The 17,434-nt window shown below is 43.7% G+C and overlaps 1 protein-coding gene across 1 annotated transcript in view; it reads left to right on the top strand.

Annotated features, from left to right (window-relative positions):
* The first annotated feature begins 17,230 nt into the window (after window positions 1–17,230).
* The window catches only part of AOAH (acyloxyacyl hydrolase), a 73,724-nt gene continuing 73,520 nt past the window's right edge, over window positions 17,231–17,434 (top strand). Inside the window, exon 1 of the mRNA XM_071429655.1 lies at window positions 17,231–17,381. The gene's annotated coding sequence lies outside the window, so the exon portion shown is untranslated. The remainder of the gene's footprint in view (window positions 17,382–17,434) is intronic.

Raw genomic sequence — 17,434 nt, 5'->3', positions numbered from 1 at the left:
AATACTAAGTGTATGAGCCCTTCCCCTTAGAGCATCCTCAGGAAAGTAAAGGTAAAATCCCTGCAAACTCTGGAAGACATTCACAGGACAGAGTTTTTGTCACACTGCTGGCTGAGCTGTCATTGCTTTCCCCACAGCTGGATAAATCAGGATGAGACTTGCTCAGTTCTCCCTCCCTCCCTCCCTCCCTAGATAATTATATTTGAATATTAAACAGCCACATGGCTTAAGCAAATTCCCTGATTAACAAAGCACTTACCTATGCAGCAAAAGAAGCTTGATTTCAGTTTGATAAACAGCACCTAAATTTAGGTGAGTGCTCATGGACCAAGCTAGATCAGGGCCTGTGTAAGCAGGAAGGCAATTTTACCTATTACTGAGATTTTGCTATATGCTCAGAGGCTATGCAAATAATGACTTTTCTGCCTGCTGTGTAATTGGATTGTGTACCTCTGGTCACTGCAAGAGACTGAACAGGATGCTGTCTGATTATTCCACATCACTCCAGCTGCTTCATGCATCTTTGGGACTTTAAACAGCAGTTAAAGAATTAAAACAGGAACCCTTTCTGGATGAAATCAGGCTGAAACTTGAGAAGAGTGGCATTAAAAGCACAAGTTTTTTTAGGGCAAGACTAGGCATAAAATGGATATTGGGAGAGCCGTGAATTTTGATAGTAAGGTGATTTTAAAGTGCTGAGTCAGGGAGTGGTGTCCTGCAGCAGCCTCTGAGGGCAAGGTTAAAAAGTACAGGAGACCATTTCAAACTCATTTAATGGCATATATTTACTCTTTATTTTCACTTCTTGCTTGTGAAGCTTCAAGGGAGACCTTGAACATCACTGAAGAGCAGAGCTGGTGATGCTTAGCTTGCAAGGACACACACAGGGCAAAGGAAACATCTCAAAAGTCCCTCTCCAAGTAGAGAGGCTGGTGTTGGAAGTAGAAGAGTTTTCTGAACTGGTGTGTTTTTCTAACAGAGAGTTTCTCAGTTTTACTGTAGGCACCTCAGTGGAGGTGCTATGTGGAGAACAGCTGTTGTGGATTTATTGTCTCTTGGAAGAGCCAAATAAGCCTCTTCAAGTTGGGAGGCTCCTGCAAACGCTCTCTCATCCTATTTGCCTCTTGTTCATAGATGTTTCCTGTAAGTTGTGACCTATGGGACAGCAACAAAGCTGGGGAACCCAGTGCTGTGTGCTCCAAGCAGGATGCTGGCCTGTAGTTTCAGCCCAGGGAGGGTATGGCCACAAGACAGCAGTGCATGTAGAGGAGGGGAGGGAAAAGAGATGCTTAATAAAATTTTGCCAAGGGATGAAGCCAAGGGCAGGCTTTCTTTCCTGTGACATTTAAGAATCTGTCTTGAATGACTTTATTTCAGTTGTCATTAGAGGATTCTGTAGCCTGATTGAGTGCCGCAGTTAAATTTTCCCTTGATGAAGCCTCATGAGTCTAATTTTAATCTTGTCAGCAACATGGTGTTCAGCTTAAACTGATAATGTTTTGGGATTCCTCTTTGTTATCATGAGGGAGAGGGAGGCTGGCTCTTGTTTAATAAGAGGCAGCATTTTTTTATGAGGTATGTCTGTATCTTCTTGGTTTCTCTTGAAATGCCTCAGGTTTAATATCCCCTTCCCACCCACCTTCCCCGAGGGACAAATGCACCCTGGAGATCTTTGCTGTCCCACCAGCAGGCTGTGCACATGTGGGAGGCTGAGCCTGTGGGACTTCATTCCCTGCCAATTAACAAGGGAGTTTGTATTGTCAGGGTAGTTTTGGAAGAAGTCAGGAGCAGCCATGTAGGAATCTGCCAGGCTTCAAAGCAAGTTTTCTATATATCATCTTAAAATGAGGACAGTGGGGATGCAGGCACAGTACATTGTGCAAAGCTGCTGACTGCTCGCATCTTTCCCAGAGGAAAATGGCTCATCCACAGGGTTTTCCCAGGGCATAGCTTCCCTCTTCCCCCCCATCAAGCAGCAGAAGCCTGGTGCATTTGAAAAGGCTTGGAGATGTGAACAGAGAAACATGTGAAAGGTTTCTTTGCCAGGAGTATGACATTTAAAGAGCACCAGTAGAATTATTTTGGGTGTTTTTCACCTGCGCATGTTCCTTCACTCACGATACCCTCTGTCAGTCTCTGACATTCCTTAAAGCTTTGGGTTCCCCTTTCTGTACCCAGTCCAGGAGGCATGCAGTGATAACTTACACCAGGTAAGGTACACAAAACAATACACCTTATTGTTTTGTTTATCCCAGATTGTCAAAGTACAATCCAGCCAAGCTAGTTTCCACATAAACCTTCATCTCACACTCTTGGTTCTCTTCATTGCAGCACAGTCTGAGGTCCATTGAAACCTGAGGTGTTAAAATGGGCTGGTGTGAATGTGGCTTCTCCAGCTTCTCATAAGGTTGTTTTCAGCCAGAGATTTTCCTTCAGTGAGGACATTTACGGAGTCCTCAACAGAACTCTTCATAAAACCACTGCTGAGCCTCCAGCTTCTCATCAAATCTGGCAGCTTGCAGGTGGATGCATGCGCACAAACATGCACATGCATACAAAGGAGGTAAGTGCCTCAGTTTCCTTTCCCCAGGAAATAAGCCTGAAATAAGCTCATTTACAGCATGGCAGTGTTGGATGTTCCAGGAGGCAGCATCCAGGTAAGAGGGCATGGAGAATATCGGAGCTGATGGCAGCTGGCAGGTTTGTGAGGCTGGATGGGACAGGATGTGAGGAGGGGAGGTTGGAGCAACATGAATAACCAGCCAGCTCCCCACCAAAAATATTGTATACCTGCATCCATGCTCAGTCAAAAGATGATGGGAGGATAGCAACCTTATTTTAGATTGTGAATGTTATTATTATTTTGAACCATGGCTATTATGCCTTGTGGAAGTGCCCTGTTTAGATGGGTGAACTGCATCACTTTGTTTTCATCACCTTGAGTGCATGGGAAGAAGCAGCACAGTGCCAGTGTGGGTGCTCCACCCAGCAGAAGGGCAAGAGGAGCACTGTGGTAATGCTGAGCTGGCCAGGAAAGTGGCAGTGGGTCTGTTGGAAAATGCCACTGAAGGAAGATTTAACACACACAAAAATTGTGTGAATTTAGCTGAATCACTGATTCAGCTCTTTGGTTGTTTGTAAGAAAAGTAAGAAAAGCTGAGAAGGTCAAGTGACTGAAATTTCCTGCTCAGCTACTTTTGGAGTGTCCCAACTGGGTCATGGTTCTTCTGAAAATAATTAGTGTTTCAGAGCCCTTTTTTAATTCTAAGATTTAAAGTGCAGTAAAAAGTTGGAATCGAAACAAAATGTTAATTTTTATTTTTTCACTTTTTATTAGAAGTTGTTTGCTTTTTTTTCCCAAGTCAAACTACAGCATTCTTGATACCCTCTTTTGATCAGAAATTCAGGCCTTGGTGCAGCTCCAGAACCTCCATCACCAAACCTGCATGGCCTGAGGAAAACCATCCCACCAATGACTTGTAAATAAGTCATTGCAGAAAGGGACACAGAACAGCTCCATCAATTAATACAGAATGAATGGCAGTATTTTCACCTAAATACATTTCTAATATGAAAACAGCAGTCCAAGCCCCGACTATTGTGGCATACACAGGACTAGCTGCAGCCATGAATCAAAGCTGTCTTTGTCTGAGGAAAAAAAAAACCAAACAGGAAAGAAAGTAGCAATTGCCTTCATTGATTTGGTTCGATTTTAATCAAACTCAAGTCACTTTTAAATTTCCAGAATTGAGGAGGCTACTCAGCAATGGGCTTCTGAAGACATATTTTTGAATTAAGCTAATTAGTCAAGTGACTAGCACATGTTCCTTCAAATCACCCCATCTGGAAGGAAAAAAAAAAAAAAGAAAGTGTTGTGGATTTAATAAATTTGTTCATGCAGAGCAAAGAAATTAAACACAGCCAGCAGCAGCACTGTGGTCAGCCTGGACCTGGGCACAGATTCCTGGCAGGCAGTCCTGTCTACCCCAGGATGGGCATCAATAGCCTGAACCGCGAGGCGAGCCCTTGGCAGCAGGGAATTGTCGCCTGCAGTTTTCGAGCACTTCCCACTGTGTAGCTTCCTAGAGGTTTGCACAATGACAGGCAAGCCTGTCAAGCAGGCAGGAGGTGTAGCAGGTGCCTTCTTCTCATGGTTTGATGAGTCTTGATAGACCCTTGATGCTGAGTTTTGAAGGGACTGAGCAGGGGGCTGCTCCAGCACCTCTGCAGGGCCTTTCAAAACTGATCCCCCCAATCAGAGGCACTGGCAGGTATTTTGGCATGATGCCTTGCTGGAAGGGTGCTCCAAAGGAGGCAGTCTCCATGGCTTTGCACCCTCTGCCCAGCATGCAAATTCCTCCTTGAGGGCTGAAAAAAGTGGCTTTGCCTTTTGGGAGTCATCTCCAGGCACTTGATGGCTCCCTAGTGGTGCTGCTGAGTGGGGCAGTTCTCTAGGAAAGTCATCTTGGGGTAGCAAGCATTTCCTGATGTTGCCAGCATCCCTGTGGTGTGTGAGCTCTTCACACCCCATGCCAGGTGCAGGGGATTAAAGGTGGCTCCTTTGCACCCCATCATTGCTGGATGGGGCTGAAGCTGTGCTGTCCACACTGTGAAGAGAAGGTAGGCATGTCTGGAATTGCTTGGTTGGCCAAGTTCCTGATGGCAATTAGTACCTTAGTGCTACTGACACCACCTTGTCTTACCAGCAGCAAATCAGGGCACCCAAAGTGCTGTAGGAGCACAATTTTATGCTATGTATTGAAAAAGAATATTATGGTATGGTAAGATGAGAACTTCTGGATGTTCCCCATTTATTAATGGTTTCATAATTCTCTTGCTGACAGATTAGTGCATTAAAAAGGCATTTTGCAGCATCTTGGACATGCTAGTGAAAGCCCATTTCCATTGGCCCCCTTTATAGTTTTCCAGCTTCTGAAGCCTACCACAGACTCCTGTGGGCAGCCATCCCTGTCTCCCAGGGTCGTTTGGTAATGCTCTGTGTCTTTTTCCAGCACACACTATCTCTTTTTGGGAGATAGGTATGCTTATCTTCAAGAAAGGACCTGCATTAGTAAGGTAAGAGAAGATTGGATTCTACCGCTGGAATGAAGATAATTAATATTCATCTCTGAAAGACAGAGGTGGATGTGAGGATGATAAAACTGTGCAAGACTGGAGCAACTGGTGCTGAATAACTCATGAAGAGAATCCTGGGATTTAGTAATGACATTGGGAAATTTAATTTCTTGCATGAACCGTTCCCTGCAAACAGACAATAAGGTCCCATCAATTCCCCCTGGTATGAGCACAAAGAATAGCTCCCAGCAGTCCGTCACACTTGGGACAAATGCAGGATTAATATTGTGGTTTGTGTTGGCCTTTGCCATGCCTTCCTCATTGTCCCCTGAACCTCCAGGGGATGGGAATGTCTTATTAATTAATTCTCTTAATTCAAGCACCTGTGACTGATTTATACTCAGTCTAGGGTCTGATCCTGCAGGGCAAGAGCTGACTTTGGTGAGGTGCCCTGCTTTCCAAATCCCCAGTAGAGGAAAATTACTAGATTTTATGCTGAAACATAAGCAGCAAGAGTATTTGGAAAACCTCTGCTGGCTTTTCCTCAGTGTAGCTAAAGCATGGCATTTGTTACTCATTGGTGCTACAGACTCGCAACTCAGCCAAAATTCACCTTCTAGGGATGTATGGTTGCTTGGTTTCATCCATGGGTGACAGCATGATCTGGAAGAAGAGGGGAGAAAATGAAGTCAGGGGGCGAAGGGGATTTTGCTGTTCAAGGAGGCAGGGGATGAATCATCCTTCTCACAGAGATGTGGTCTTTTGCCAAAGACTTCAGCTGGTCCCCACCAGCTCTTTCAGCTTGGTGTGCTCTGTCCTCAGCTCCACTGCAGTGGCCAGCCTGCTTTTAATGCAGGAAACAGTTTGTCCTGGGAACAGTCCTAGCAAGGGCATGCATGCCTACATCAAGGGCAGGCTGACATTGTGATCTCATGCCTCTCTTTCAGGCAGTACCACAGCACAGGGTTATACCTGGGAAGCTGAGGGGCCAAGCAGTGGACACACAAATGGAGCCAGCAGCCAGGGTTTGGTGGTCCCTGGACAGAGAGGTCAGTAGTATGATGGATAGGCCATTCAATGGGTCACAACACCTTTCCCACTCACAGCTGAATCACCAAAGAAATGTGTACTCAAACAATCAGGCAATATTTTAAAATGAACATTTACAATAAGCCCTTGTCCTGCTGAGATATTTTTCTTTGGTCAAAGGGAAAAAGAATGTGCTTCTTTTTTTTTTCCTTTCCCCATAAATGTGATAGAAGAAATTTCTTTCCAGATAGCAGTCTTTTCTGCCAGGATGTATCTGGTGTGTGTGCACGCATGCATACACGTGGAATTTTCCTTTGAGAAAAAAAACAGACAGTAACTCTGCCTGTCTCACTGCCCATCTCTAAAAATGCTGAAATCAAATATTTATGTTACAGTAGGATTGCTCGGTGTTGTGTCCCAAGTGCTCCAAGCAGAAGTGAGCAGCTTTAAGGAATGGTGAAAGTCTTAGCTATCTGTGTGCTGGGAAAATGAAGCATTTGGGTAAATATTCGTATATGGCTTCTGTTGGAGAGGTTATTCTCTCTCAGAAATGCCTTATAAGAGAGCTACAATGCAAGGGGAAGCTCTAAACATGTGTGCTCGCAGATGGCTGGAGTGGAAAGGCAGAAAGCACCGCTGAAAAGGCTGAAGACCCACCACTCATGCCCTGAAGGCCAGTGTTACCATCTGAGTGACTATGCCAAGAGCAAAGTAGAGAATTAAGGTAAGAATGGAAAGATTCCATGACACACAGATTTTATAAGCAGTGTCATTCAGCAGGTCAAATTTTAATGAAGTCTTGGGTCATGGTATCCCAGATATTCAGTATTTTAAAATTTGCCAGATCTTTCTGAGGGCACACAGCTGGAAATCATGCTGGTTTGTTCCTCCTGTAAGCAAATCCAAAATAGCACCTCAGACAGCCCATATTCGCCTGTGTCCTTCTTGGTGAGAGGGAGGGACTGATTTATTTTTACCTGTGTACTGTAATCTCACAATATCAGATAAGCTTTTCTCACACCATCAGCATGCTTTCCTATGGCTTGTGTTCTCACCCTCTGCTCTGGGGGGGTTAAACCACCTTGAGACAGCCTGAATGACAGCTCAACAGCAGTGTGCAGGAGTCACCCACACAGCCCACATCTCTAGGGCAAGGGAATGCACCTCTGGCTTTGTCTCCTGGTGTTCTCCTGAGAGCTACAGCTAAGCATGGAGGAGCTGTTGTGGTACAAAGCATCCTCCCTCTTGCATCCTTGGTAGAATTCTTTAGCATCCTCTGAGGAAAACAGACCCACAGTGCTAAGGGAGCCCTTTAGTGAGGTGGACCCTCCTCAGGGATGCTGGGGAGCACCAAGGATGCCATCCCAGGTGTTGTGTACTGGCAAAGCTGGCATTTGGGAGCCCATGGAGCAGTTGGCACTCTTGGTGGGAGCAGGTTCATGTCCCTTTTCTGAAAACACAAGCAGATGCCTGATAAATATGGGCAGAGAGTTTTAGTTAAAAGTTACAGCTTACCTTCATCTGCACTGACTGTAGTTATTTTTGCTAATCATCAAAAGAAAACTGGATGTAGGATTAAAGCAAAGGAATGATCTAGACACATGAATTATGAATTTTGCATCATGAATTATTGCCTAAAATAGTGTGATGCACTAAATACATCTAGGGCAAGTGTTCTTTAGATTTGAAAGACTGGAAAGGACACCAGCTTCAGGGGAAAGAAATAGTTCCTTTCTTTATCCTAAAAAAAAATAAAAAAATTGGACAACTTTCTTTTACCTATTTGGCATCTAGTAGTTTCTAAACTCTTTATACAAATTTTTCCATAGTGATGGTTTTGGGTCTTGGCTGCTCATCTTGAAAGGTTTCCCTGGGATTTGATTTTCACAAGGTCAGTGGTAAGCATTTGCCAAAACCCATCTGTAATCAGGGAAATGGAGAACTAAAAACTGAGATGGTTACTTTTGGATGGAACAAAACTCAGATGGCAACTTTTGGGCAGAAGCATGACTGTCTGTATCTTTTCTACCTCTTCTTACTTCCTCATTGCTAAATTCCAGGAATTTTCAATGTGGCATCATTAAAGTTGCGTAACCAACTTTCATGGTTTTCACATCAGAGCTTTGGGGCAGAGGACTTCCTTTCTGGAGAGCATTCAAGGAGTTTGGCTACAGGGGGTGAAAAGGGGAAAGGGTTGAGTAGAAGAAAAACATTGGTGAGTGCTAGATATCCCAGATCACTGGATAGCTGCATAAATCACTTTTTTAGCCTGGCTTGAGGTCTGAGACTTACCCCACTTGGCGTCACACACTGATGGGACATCTACTTATACTCTGTGACTCACTTCTGCCCCAGCCCAAAAGAAACTTTGGTCTACTACCATTCCAGCTCCTAGTACAAAATGGAATTCCCTATCTTGCACATTATCTTTTATCTGGACATTTCCCAACACCACTATCTCTGTATTGCTAGGAGGCAAGATTATTCAGGCTTCCTGCTGGGGATCTGCAGCATCTCTGCTGCACAGAGTGAAGCACACACAGAGACTGCAAAAAGAGCTGTTTCCAATATGCATGGACTAGATTTGGGCATACTCAGATATACAATTATTATCATTTCTGCTTCCTGAAAATAATTTCTTGGCATCTGATCGTTGCTGAAAGTGACTGTGAAGGTGACATGCTGCTTGTGTTAAATTCAGAGCTTGGAGATGTCCAGAACATACCTGTTCTCTGCTGTGTGTGATGGGGATCTAGTGAAAAATGAGAGACTTACTGCTAGGGTGCCTACCTGCCACCTTTTTGTGAGACTGAGAGAGCTGCATTTGTTGTTTGGTCCCCAAAATGCATTTCCACTTACTCATTCTTCCAGAAGTGATGAAGAGGTACCCTTTTCCTTCAGGAGGTGTAGTTTGGGGGTGAAAGTCACTCAGTCCCCACTTTGTTATCTTCCATGCGTAGTGTTAGAAGAAGATTTTTACTCGGATATTTTCATTTTGAGAAAATACTCCAGTGAGGGGAAGGAGTTTTATTGGAGGTTATTTAACACCCTCAAGCTTTGTTGCTAATTTATGTTGGTAGCTTTAAATATATGCAAACTGAGTATTTAGCTGAAGCTGAATGAATGGTGGCAAAAAAGTTACAGGGAGAAAAAAGACACAAATACTCCAATGTTAATTTGTTTTCTAAGCCAGGAAGATGGAGGAGATACTACTTGTGTGTGTCACACTCCAGTGAAACCCTGGGTAACATTCCTGAGTCCTCTTCTTTCTGTTTATCATTTGGTTGTATAGCATTCACTCTACATTATTTAGGCAAAGAAAAGAGAATTCCTGGTGTGGTGTCCAGCAGCTTAATTTAAATACAAAATTAAAAAAAAAATTTAAAAGGAAAAGGGGACAGGAAAGCCTGAACCACACTTTTTCATGGTTGTGGACATTCCAGTGCAGAAAAAGGAGGTTGGTCCAGCATCACCAGGTTTGGAATCCTTCATCAGGGAATACAGATAGATTTGCAAGGCAGAAGATTGCCTGCTCATTTTTTCTGAACAATTTAGTTGGGCAAATTTTGCTAAAGCCTATGCCTATACCCCTCATATTTAAATAACCTTGTACTGAGCATATATCAGGGTTTGAAAAGGATTCAATAACTCATTGATATATATTACAGCTCTTCTTTATGCTTCCAGAGCAAGAGCAGAAAGACGTCAGAAAGGTATTATAAGAGAGTGAACATTTATCTGAAATGCTATTTATATTTCATTGAATTGGCTGAAAAGGACTGTGGAAGGCCAATAATGAGTGAGGGAGGCAGGCAGCTGTCCCACTGTGCATGAAGGATGGTGTCTTGATGGATGATTTAATGACTCCAACGTGTGTGGAGGGGCCAGAAACCAGGCAGCTGACCAGGCAGAAATGTTCTGTGTTTAAGGCACAGCTTGAGTGGGGGAAGAAGAGTGATGCAGTGCCTGCTTTACCCCTCACTAACAGTTTGATGGTCCTTGTGCTGCTGGTTTTGATTCTCATGGGGCCATTCCTCATTGTGAAGGCAGGAGTCATGCCCGCCTTCTCCAGGTTCAAGTCTCTTCTGGGATGAATTAATGCATCAGATTTGCATCAAGCCCCAGCTGCTCACCTTTCTAGATCCCTCAAGAAGGGGCCTGAACAAATGCTGCTGTATTTGACAAAGTATTTTCTCTAATACACTCATTTCTGGAATAGGACAGAAAAGAAATGAAAATACAGCTCTGAGTCTAAAGCTAGAGAAAAAGGCAAAGGTAGAGGAAAGAGGTAAATCTGTGGGACGCCCAGACAGGGTAAGGAAGCAGAAAAGATGAAAGGTGCTCTAAACAGAGAGCCATTTTGGAGAGGCATGTGTCTGATTTATGGTGAGGTGGCTATGAATAGTGGTAGATAAAAACAGCTGCCCTTGTCATCTTCTTGTATATATGTAAGTCTAAACCATCAATGTCGGATATCAGCATAAAATCCAACGCAAATGAAAAGACAGACAAGTGCAAACAAACTCTCCATGAATTTTCAGCGATAGGGCTAGGCAAATTGTGACAGAAGAAGTTTAAACTGAGTATTAGGAAAAATTTCTTCATGGAAAAGGTTGTCAAGCATTGGAACAGGCTGCCCAGGGAAGCAGCTGAGTCACCATTCCTCAAGGTATTTAAAAGATGTGTAGATGTGGTGTGTAGGGACATGGTTTAGTGGTGGATTTGGCAGCACTGGGGTAACAGTTGGACTTCATTATCTTAAAGGTCTTTTCCGATCTAAATGATTCTATGATTCTATGATCTGAAAGGTGAAATGTTAAGGGATCACCTCATGCCTGACTCTGGCTTGTCTGTATAAGACTAGATTACCAGTGCAATTTTTACTGACTGCTACATCACCCTCATCTTCTTGAATTAGAGGATGTGTATTCCTCCAAGTGCTTCGAGTTCTTTATACAGCCTGACTTCTCTAAAGAGCACGAAGGCTCTGTACATGGCTGGCTGGCCAGTGACTTGCCTAATCAATATTTGAAAAATCAGCCTGCACTGCCTTTTCATATTCACCTGTGGATGATGGATACTATTCCTGAAGGGCTATTTTGAAGGGACATTGTCCAGCGCAGCTACAGGTCATTTATTATCAAAGCAAATCAGTGGAACATCTATTTAAAAAGACCAAAAAAACCACAACATCCCCCACCCTGTTATTGAATGGCAAAGTGCCACCACAGTACATATGTTGTAGAGATCCCATTTCTGAGCACAGAAGTCCTAGTACAAGCCTCAATCAATATGTTTAAATAACCTTGTGAACTTTGGTATGTGCTAAAAATGCCTCCAGTGACATTCAGCACTGTTTCCTAGCCCAAACACTGGGAATAATTATCTTTAATTGGCACCTGTTCTGTGCTGAGATTAAGAGGCAGTTGAGCTGCAATTCTTTTATTTGCAGTACTGGAGGAAAGATCAAACGGAACTAATATAATCAAACATTTATTTTTCTTCTTCTTTGATGTTGGGTTGTTCCCCTTTTAAGAGCTTACAACCTGACAACATCTGGGGCAAGCTTTTGCCCCGCTACCCTCCACCACAGCTTCATCAGCACTAAACTGGGAGCCTGATAGGGAGTTGCATTCCTGACAAAACCCAATGCAATAGCAATAGTGCTGCAGGGGTTGATGCAGGAGACGGGATTTTGGCTTGCCCAGCGGGTTACTAGCTATTTATGGCAAGGCAATAATCACACTGAGTTGGTAATGCTTGGATCTCACTTCTCTGGGATTTAAATGAGTACCCAAACTGCAGGACAGCAGAGAGTCTCTCCCAGGCTTCCTGACTTGTATTTACAGCTGGCTCTGAGTGACTCTCTTATCTAAGGGCCCTAACAAGTTTTTCAGTAATATTGCCACACTCTCTTGCTCCTTAATTGCCAGAGTTGAGGGTTTGGGGTATTTTTGTCTAGATAATAGCAAGAATTATGTCTTCTTTAGACTGGAAAAGGCCCACAGCTGTGCCTACCGAACTGGAACTACAAAATCTATGCTAGTAAGATTACTTCTGGATTTGTAAGGTCATCTGCACACAGTAAGAACACCACAGCCAGGTTTGTTTTTCTGCACTAGTATCAAACAACTAAGGAAATATACTGCATCACCAATAATCACAGAGTCATAGAATAATTTAGTTTGGAAAAAAACTTTAAGATCATCAAATTTAACGGTTAACCCAGCACTGTCAAGCCCACCACTAAACCAAGTAAATCACTATAGGACTCCTTACAGGCAGTAGTGAGAAATACGCTTTGAAGATGCACTTCATCTGATCTCCACTTTGCAAAAGGCCATCTTTAGTAGAAAATCCAAATCACTCCCTTTTGTCAACCCTAAGAGCCAGATCTTCCCAGAAGTGCACAACCTGAACACAAATGGGCAAGGTGATGTAGCTGTATTTTTCATGGGCTCCCTGTTTGAAAGCCTTAAGAGCTTCGTTCCCACATTTTGTTGTATCCAAACTGAAGTCATGTCAGTGTAAATACATTTCTAAGAGCGCAGATTAACACCCTTGCAAGCTGGGGCAATTAATTCCATTACAGGTGGCAGAATAAAGGATAATCATATCAGCTACAGCATGGCAATAACTTGGAACGAATTTTTGGATATGAGTGTAAGAAAATACTGGTTTAAATGCTTTCCCTGCAGCTTTGAATGACAATGAGATGGAGAGACTCTGAAATAGACACATAACTTGAACTGCAAGCAGCAACTGATAAGGAAATTGGGGCAGAGGGAATGACTCAGTTGGCTGTGGTGCAGCCGCAAATCCACATGGGGCTCTGGAAATGTTCATCTGTGCCAGTGATAATGCACCAACCACAGAGATGCTTATGACAGTCAGAGAAATTTGGAGAGCAGTAATGAAAAATAACCAACGCAAGAAACCACTGGGAACTTCAGAGTCAAAGGGCACAAAGGACAACGTTTTGAAAATAAAAGGAAGAAAAGGGACTGAGAGGATCTTTGATCTAAAGGCTTCTTCCTGCAGGTTTTATCTCTCCAGACACAAAAATACAAGGCTTATATCTATTCCCTTAAGAACTGAACAGCACGTCAAAGAGGAAAGAAAGGGAGAGAAAACCTTCCAAGATAACATTTAATCATCATAAAAATGCATGCATGAATGTGACAAAGAGAAAAAAATGCAGATATCTTAAAAATCAATATGTAAAAGAATCTAACCAAACAGGAAAAAAATTGCAGTAATGTGTGCAGTGACTTGGACAGAACAGGATAGATAAATATACACTGCCAGCTGATCTCCTTTTGTAAGATAAGTACTACGTATTTCTTTTTTCAACTAAGTGGCCTCTAATCCTGACAGATGACAAATCAATTCTTGTTTGTCCTGTTTTGGGGCTTCATTGAAGTATTTTCCATTCTCTTTTCTTTTTCTATGGCCTTTTCCAATGTATTTGCTGTATACATAAACAGATCTTTAGGGACCCATTATAGAAAGCAGCATTGAAACTCACTTCATCCTCGCATCTCATTTCACAGTTCTAGTGGCAATCACATCTTGCTCCCCACAGGGAAGGGGTGACTCTGAAATCGTGTTTAAGACCTTACTCAGAAAATCAGAAACTCTAACTCAGTTCCATTGCATCTCTGCTGCAGGGGCAGCAAAGATGGAGGCTGATACCATACCTGTCCCTTTGGTGATTTGGCACCACCACAAACCAATGTGCATTAGGTGTGAGAACTCCTATGGAAACACGAGAAATGCAGAAGTGTTGTGGGTCCTTCAAACTCCAAAAACCACACTCCTGCTCTGGGATCAGCCTAGAGGATTGTGTTTCTTCACCAGCTACACATGTACCTTAACACTGCTCTGCCATCATGGAAATTCAGGCTTGTCTTTGCATGTTTTGCCTCAGGTTTTTGGCAGCCATCATGTGTGCAACTTTCAGCTCTGCTTAAACTGAGAGAGGCTTGAGGGTGTGGCTGGAGCACTTGGGCTGGGAGTTACTGATTGGGGCATTCCATGGGCCATTAGCCCCTGTGGCCTCTCTGGTGACCCCCAAGCAAAGCCATTCCCTACGTGGTGTGTCCCCCACACATCACACTTGCTACTGGCCTGTACATGAGGATATGGTAACTGAGATTTGCTCTGGGGACTCCCACATGTACTAAAACTCGCAAAAAACATAGACTGCATCAAGCTGGGTGAGCTGAGCAAGATCTTCAGTGTGTTCTGGCATCCTGAGAGCAAATACAGAGAGGTGCAGGACTTTCCTGCAGAGCAGAATTTTACCAAAAACCTGCAGAGTAATGTACATCCCTCCTGATCTGTGTGCTGAATGGAGGGAGCTGTGGGCCCTCCCATTTCCTCAGCAGGTCAGCATATACCATGGATACACATGTGTGTTTATTTATGCATACATTATCACTAGCCCAAATCCAACCTTGAAAAAATTCAGCTGACTCTGTGTCTTCTGCCTAATAGCAAGTGAATGACTGTGGAGCTGGGTTATTTCAGGGCACCGAGGGTTTCCCATCTGCAAGAGGTGCTGAACTCATGGCACCTCTGGCTCTGTGCTGTCCTTGCCTCCACTTCAAAAGCCACATGTGGAGATTCAGAGAGACAAAACGTTGGCTGTGTTCTCAGCTCTGTTTGGGTGAGTAATGCTGCAGGCAGGTACCTAGTGGGGTGTGCAGGAGCATTTCTGCAGCGTTCATTCCTCCACCCACTTGGCTCTCATGGTCACCAAAGGCAAGTGTCAGGGCTCTGAGGCACTCATAGGCTATAACAACCCTGAGCAGCCCCACCAGCCCTGAGAACCCACCTGAACCACACTCCTCTGCCACCTGGCTGGACCTGCTGCAAGCCCAGGTTGCAAACACATTGAAAAAACAATAGAGCTGAGGAGACAAAGATGGTCAAAAGCTGTAGGGTGACCCTGCCAGACCCCTTTGGGAATGGGACACCCCAGACATCACCTCTCTGCACCTGGAGCTTTGCAGAGGGCAGAGCTCCCTTTGCTCTAGTTCTCATATTCTTTATTTCTAGGCAGGCAGCATCTCCTTGGTCACCCTTGACCTAGGTCTGCTTCTCTGACTTGGGTGTTGTGCACAACCTAATGGAAGCATTTATGATCAAATCCCTTCCTTTGGGACAGGTCTAATTTGTTTTTTACCTCCCATTGAGATCATTTATGCACTTACTAAGATTAAAAGGCAACATCAAGTGCTCCTCTGCTCCTGTACCAAGACAGCTTTACGTCTTAATGTGTCAAGGACTTGGAAGTAATATAAAATCTGCTTGGCAAAGGCAGGATTTGCTATCTGATTTGAGTGGGAAGAAGAAAGATTTCACACTGGTCTGGGGAGGGGCCACTGGGGGGGGAGGTTCACCTTCCCAGCTTGCCTCCAAATCTAAGTATGCAAATCCCTCATTTCTCTGACCAGACTGCATATTTTAAAAGCTTTGGGGGCTTTTCTCTTCAAGTGGTTTAAGAGCTTGACTAACATGTAAGGTACAGTGCAAAGCAGCTCTGTGTTACACACGGAGTTATCTCACCGTTCTTTCCACAGGCTAAAATGAAAGAAAATAACACAGCTGATTACAGGCTTGAGCTACATGCTTTGCAGGTTTACATGCCTGGGAGCAGCTTGGGTTCTATCTCTGTACTTTATAAGTGCCGTTGTTTTGCTTTGTGTTTTGCAATAGATATAAAGCAGAAGCCATTCCGGGGACCTCTCTGCTAGGAAGGTTTTTCTTCCTATTATTAGCACTCTGCTTTTGCAGCAAGCGCTCATGAGCCAATATGCAGAGTTTTAAAGGACTTCAAAGTGTCATTGGGAACCAAGTGATATGTGTGTTAAAAAGGGTTTAATGGAGCTGCAGTTGCTGTAGCAGTGTCTTTTTATAGCAAGTTTTTACAGCGTTAAGAAAAACATCCTGCAGATTTCAGTAGGATTGGCATATGGATAAGGTACTTTGCACTATGATTTTTGTTTATCTGCTCTTAAAAGAAAATAAAGAAAACCAGCATTGCTAGCTATAGGGAGAATGATAAGCAGAAACAGTTTTGCAAAACTCAGGCAACAGCTATTACCTTCATTTTGGGTTTAATTATTTTTATATTTTTCAAAGGAAAGCATACATTTGAAAGCAAATTGCTTGGCTTAAAGAATGGAAATACAAAGTGATTTGTATTCATGTTGAAGATTTTATAGTCTTATTTTTTTTTCCCCAGAGCCACTGGATTATATCATCATTAGCACAAGGCAAATTCTCCTTATTAAATTTGAGGAAAACCATCTTTAAAAAGTCATAGAGGAGGCTCCCAAGGAAGGAAGAGGTTTGCAAAAAACATATTAAATAATGAAGTGGATCTGATCCATGTTTGATCATGTTGGTCTGCAGGAATTGGCTGGAATTTGCTGGTTTTAATACCTTCTCTAGTTTTTCTTTTTACAACACTATTTATAAGTCTCTTTTAATTATTCCTGGGAAGCATGTAGGGATACTTTATGAGACAGGCTCCTCATTGTCCTTTAGAAGCCCATGTCATTGGCCTGCCCACATCTGAAATAGAGAAGGAATCAAAAGGAAAGACGTGTACCCACTGCCCACTGTGAGGGGAAGAGACTTGCACAGGTTTATACAAAAAGGCAGAGGCAGAGCAAGGACACAGCATTGTCCCTCCAGCGCCTCAGTCCTAAAGTGCCTCCTTAAAGCCATCCTTGCATCCACAGAGTCTGGGATGTAGCTGTTTGGACTTGTTCCACCTCTGAATTCACATAATTTAAACATGTTTTACTCTGCTTTTGCTTCAGGCTGGGGAATGGCTGGTTTATGCTTTGTCTGAGGGATTAAAAAAAATAGAGCCAGGGAAACCTTTAGTTGTTGTTACTGCCAAAGCAGGAGCAGCACAGGATTTCTCAAGGCTCTCAGGCAGCTGGGGGCTGCAAGTGAATGTGCTCAAAGCTGATGGGAGCAGGAGTTCAGCTCCCCGTGCTACCCTCACACTGGCATCTGTCTCCCATCCCTGTGCCTCAGCCCCAGCAGAACTAAAGCCCTGGCAAAACCCCAGCACGGCAGCCCCGTCCCTCCCAGCCCTGCAGCTCCGTCTTGAGCAGCTTCTTTCATTTTTCACGCTCAGTCCTCCCGAACGGAAACCTTGGTGTGAGATTTTACAGAGGCAGCCAGAGAGATACTTTCTTTCTTTCTTTCTTTACTGCGGAGGAGGGCAGAGCAGTGACGGCACAGGGGGAAGGGTTTGTAGAGTTGTTTTTTTCTTTTTCCCTTTTTGCAACACTGGTTGTTCAGG

Source organism: Agelaius tricolor, unplaced genomic scaffold, assembly GCF_023055355.1.
Source record: "Agelaius tricolor isolate 1412-34295 unplaced genomic scaffold, bAgeTri1.0.p SCAF_6, whole genome shotgun sequence".
Classification (NCBI taxonomy): Eukaryota; Metazoa; Chordata; class Aves; order Passeriformes; family Icteridae; genus Agelaius; species Agelaius tricolor.
This window is presented reverse-complemented; position numbering and strand designations above follow the sequence as displayed.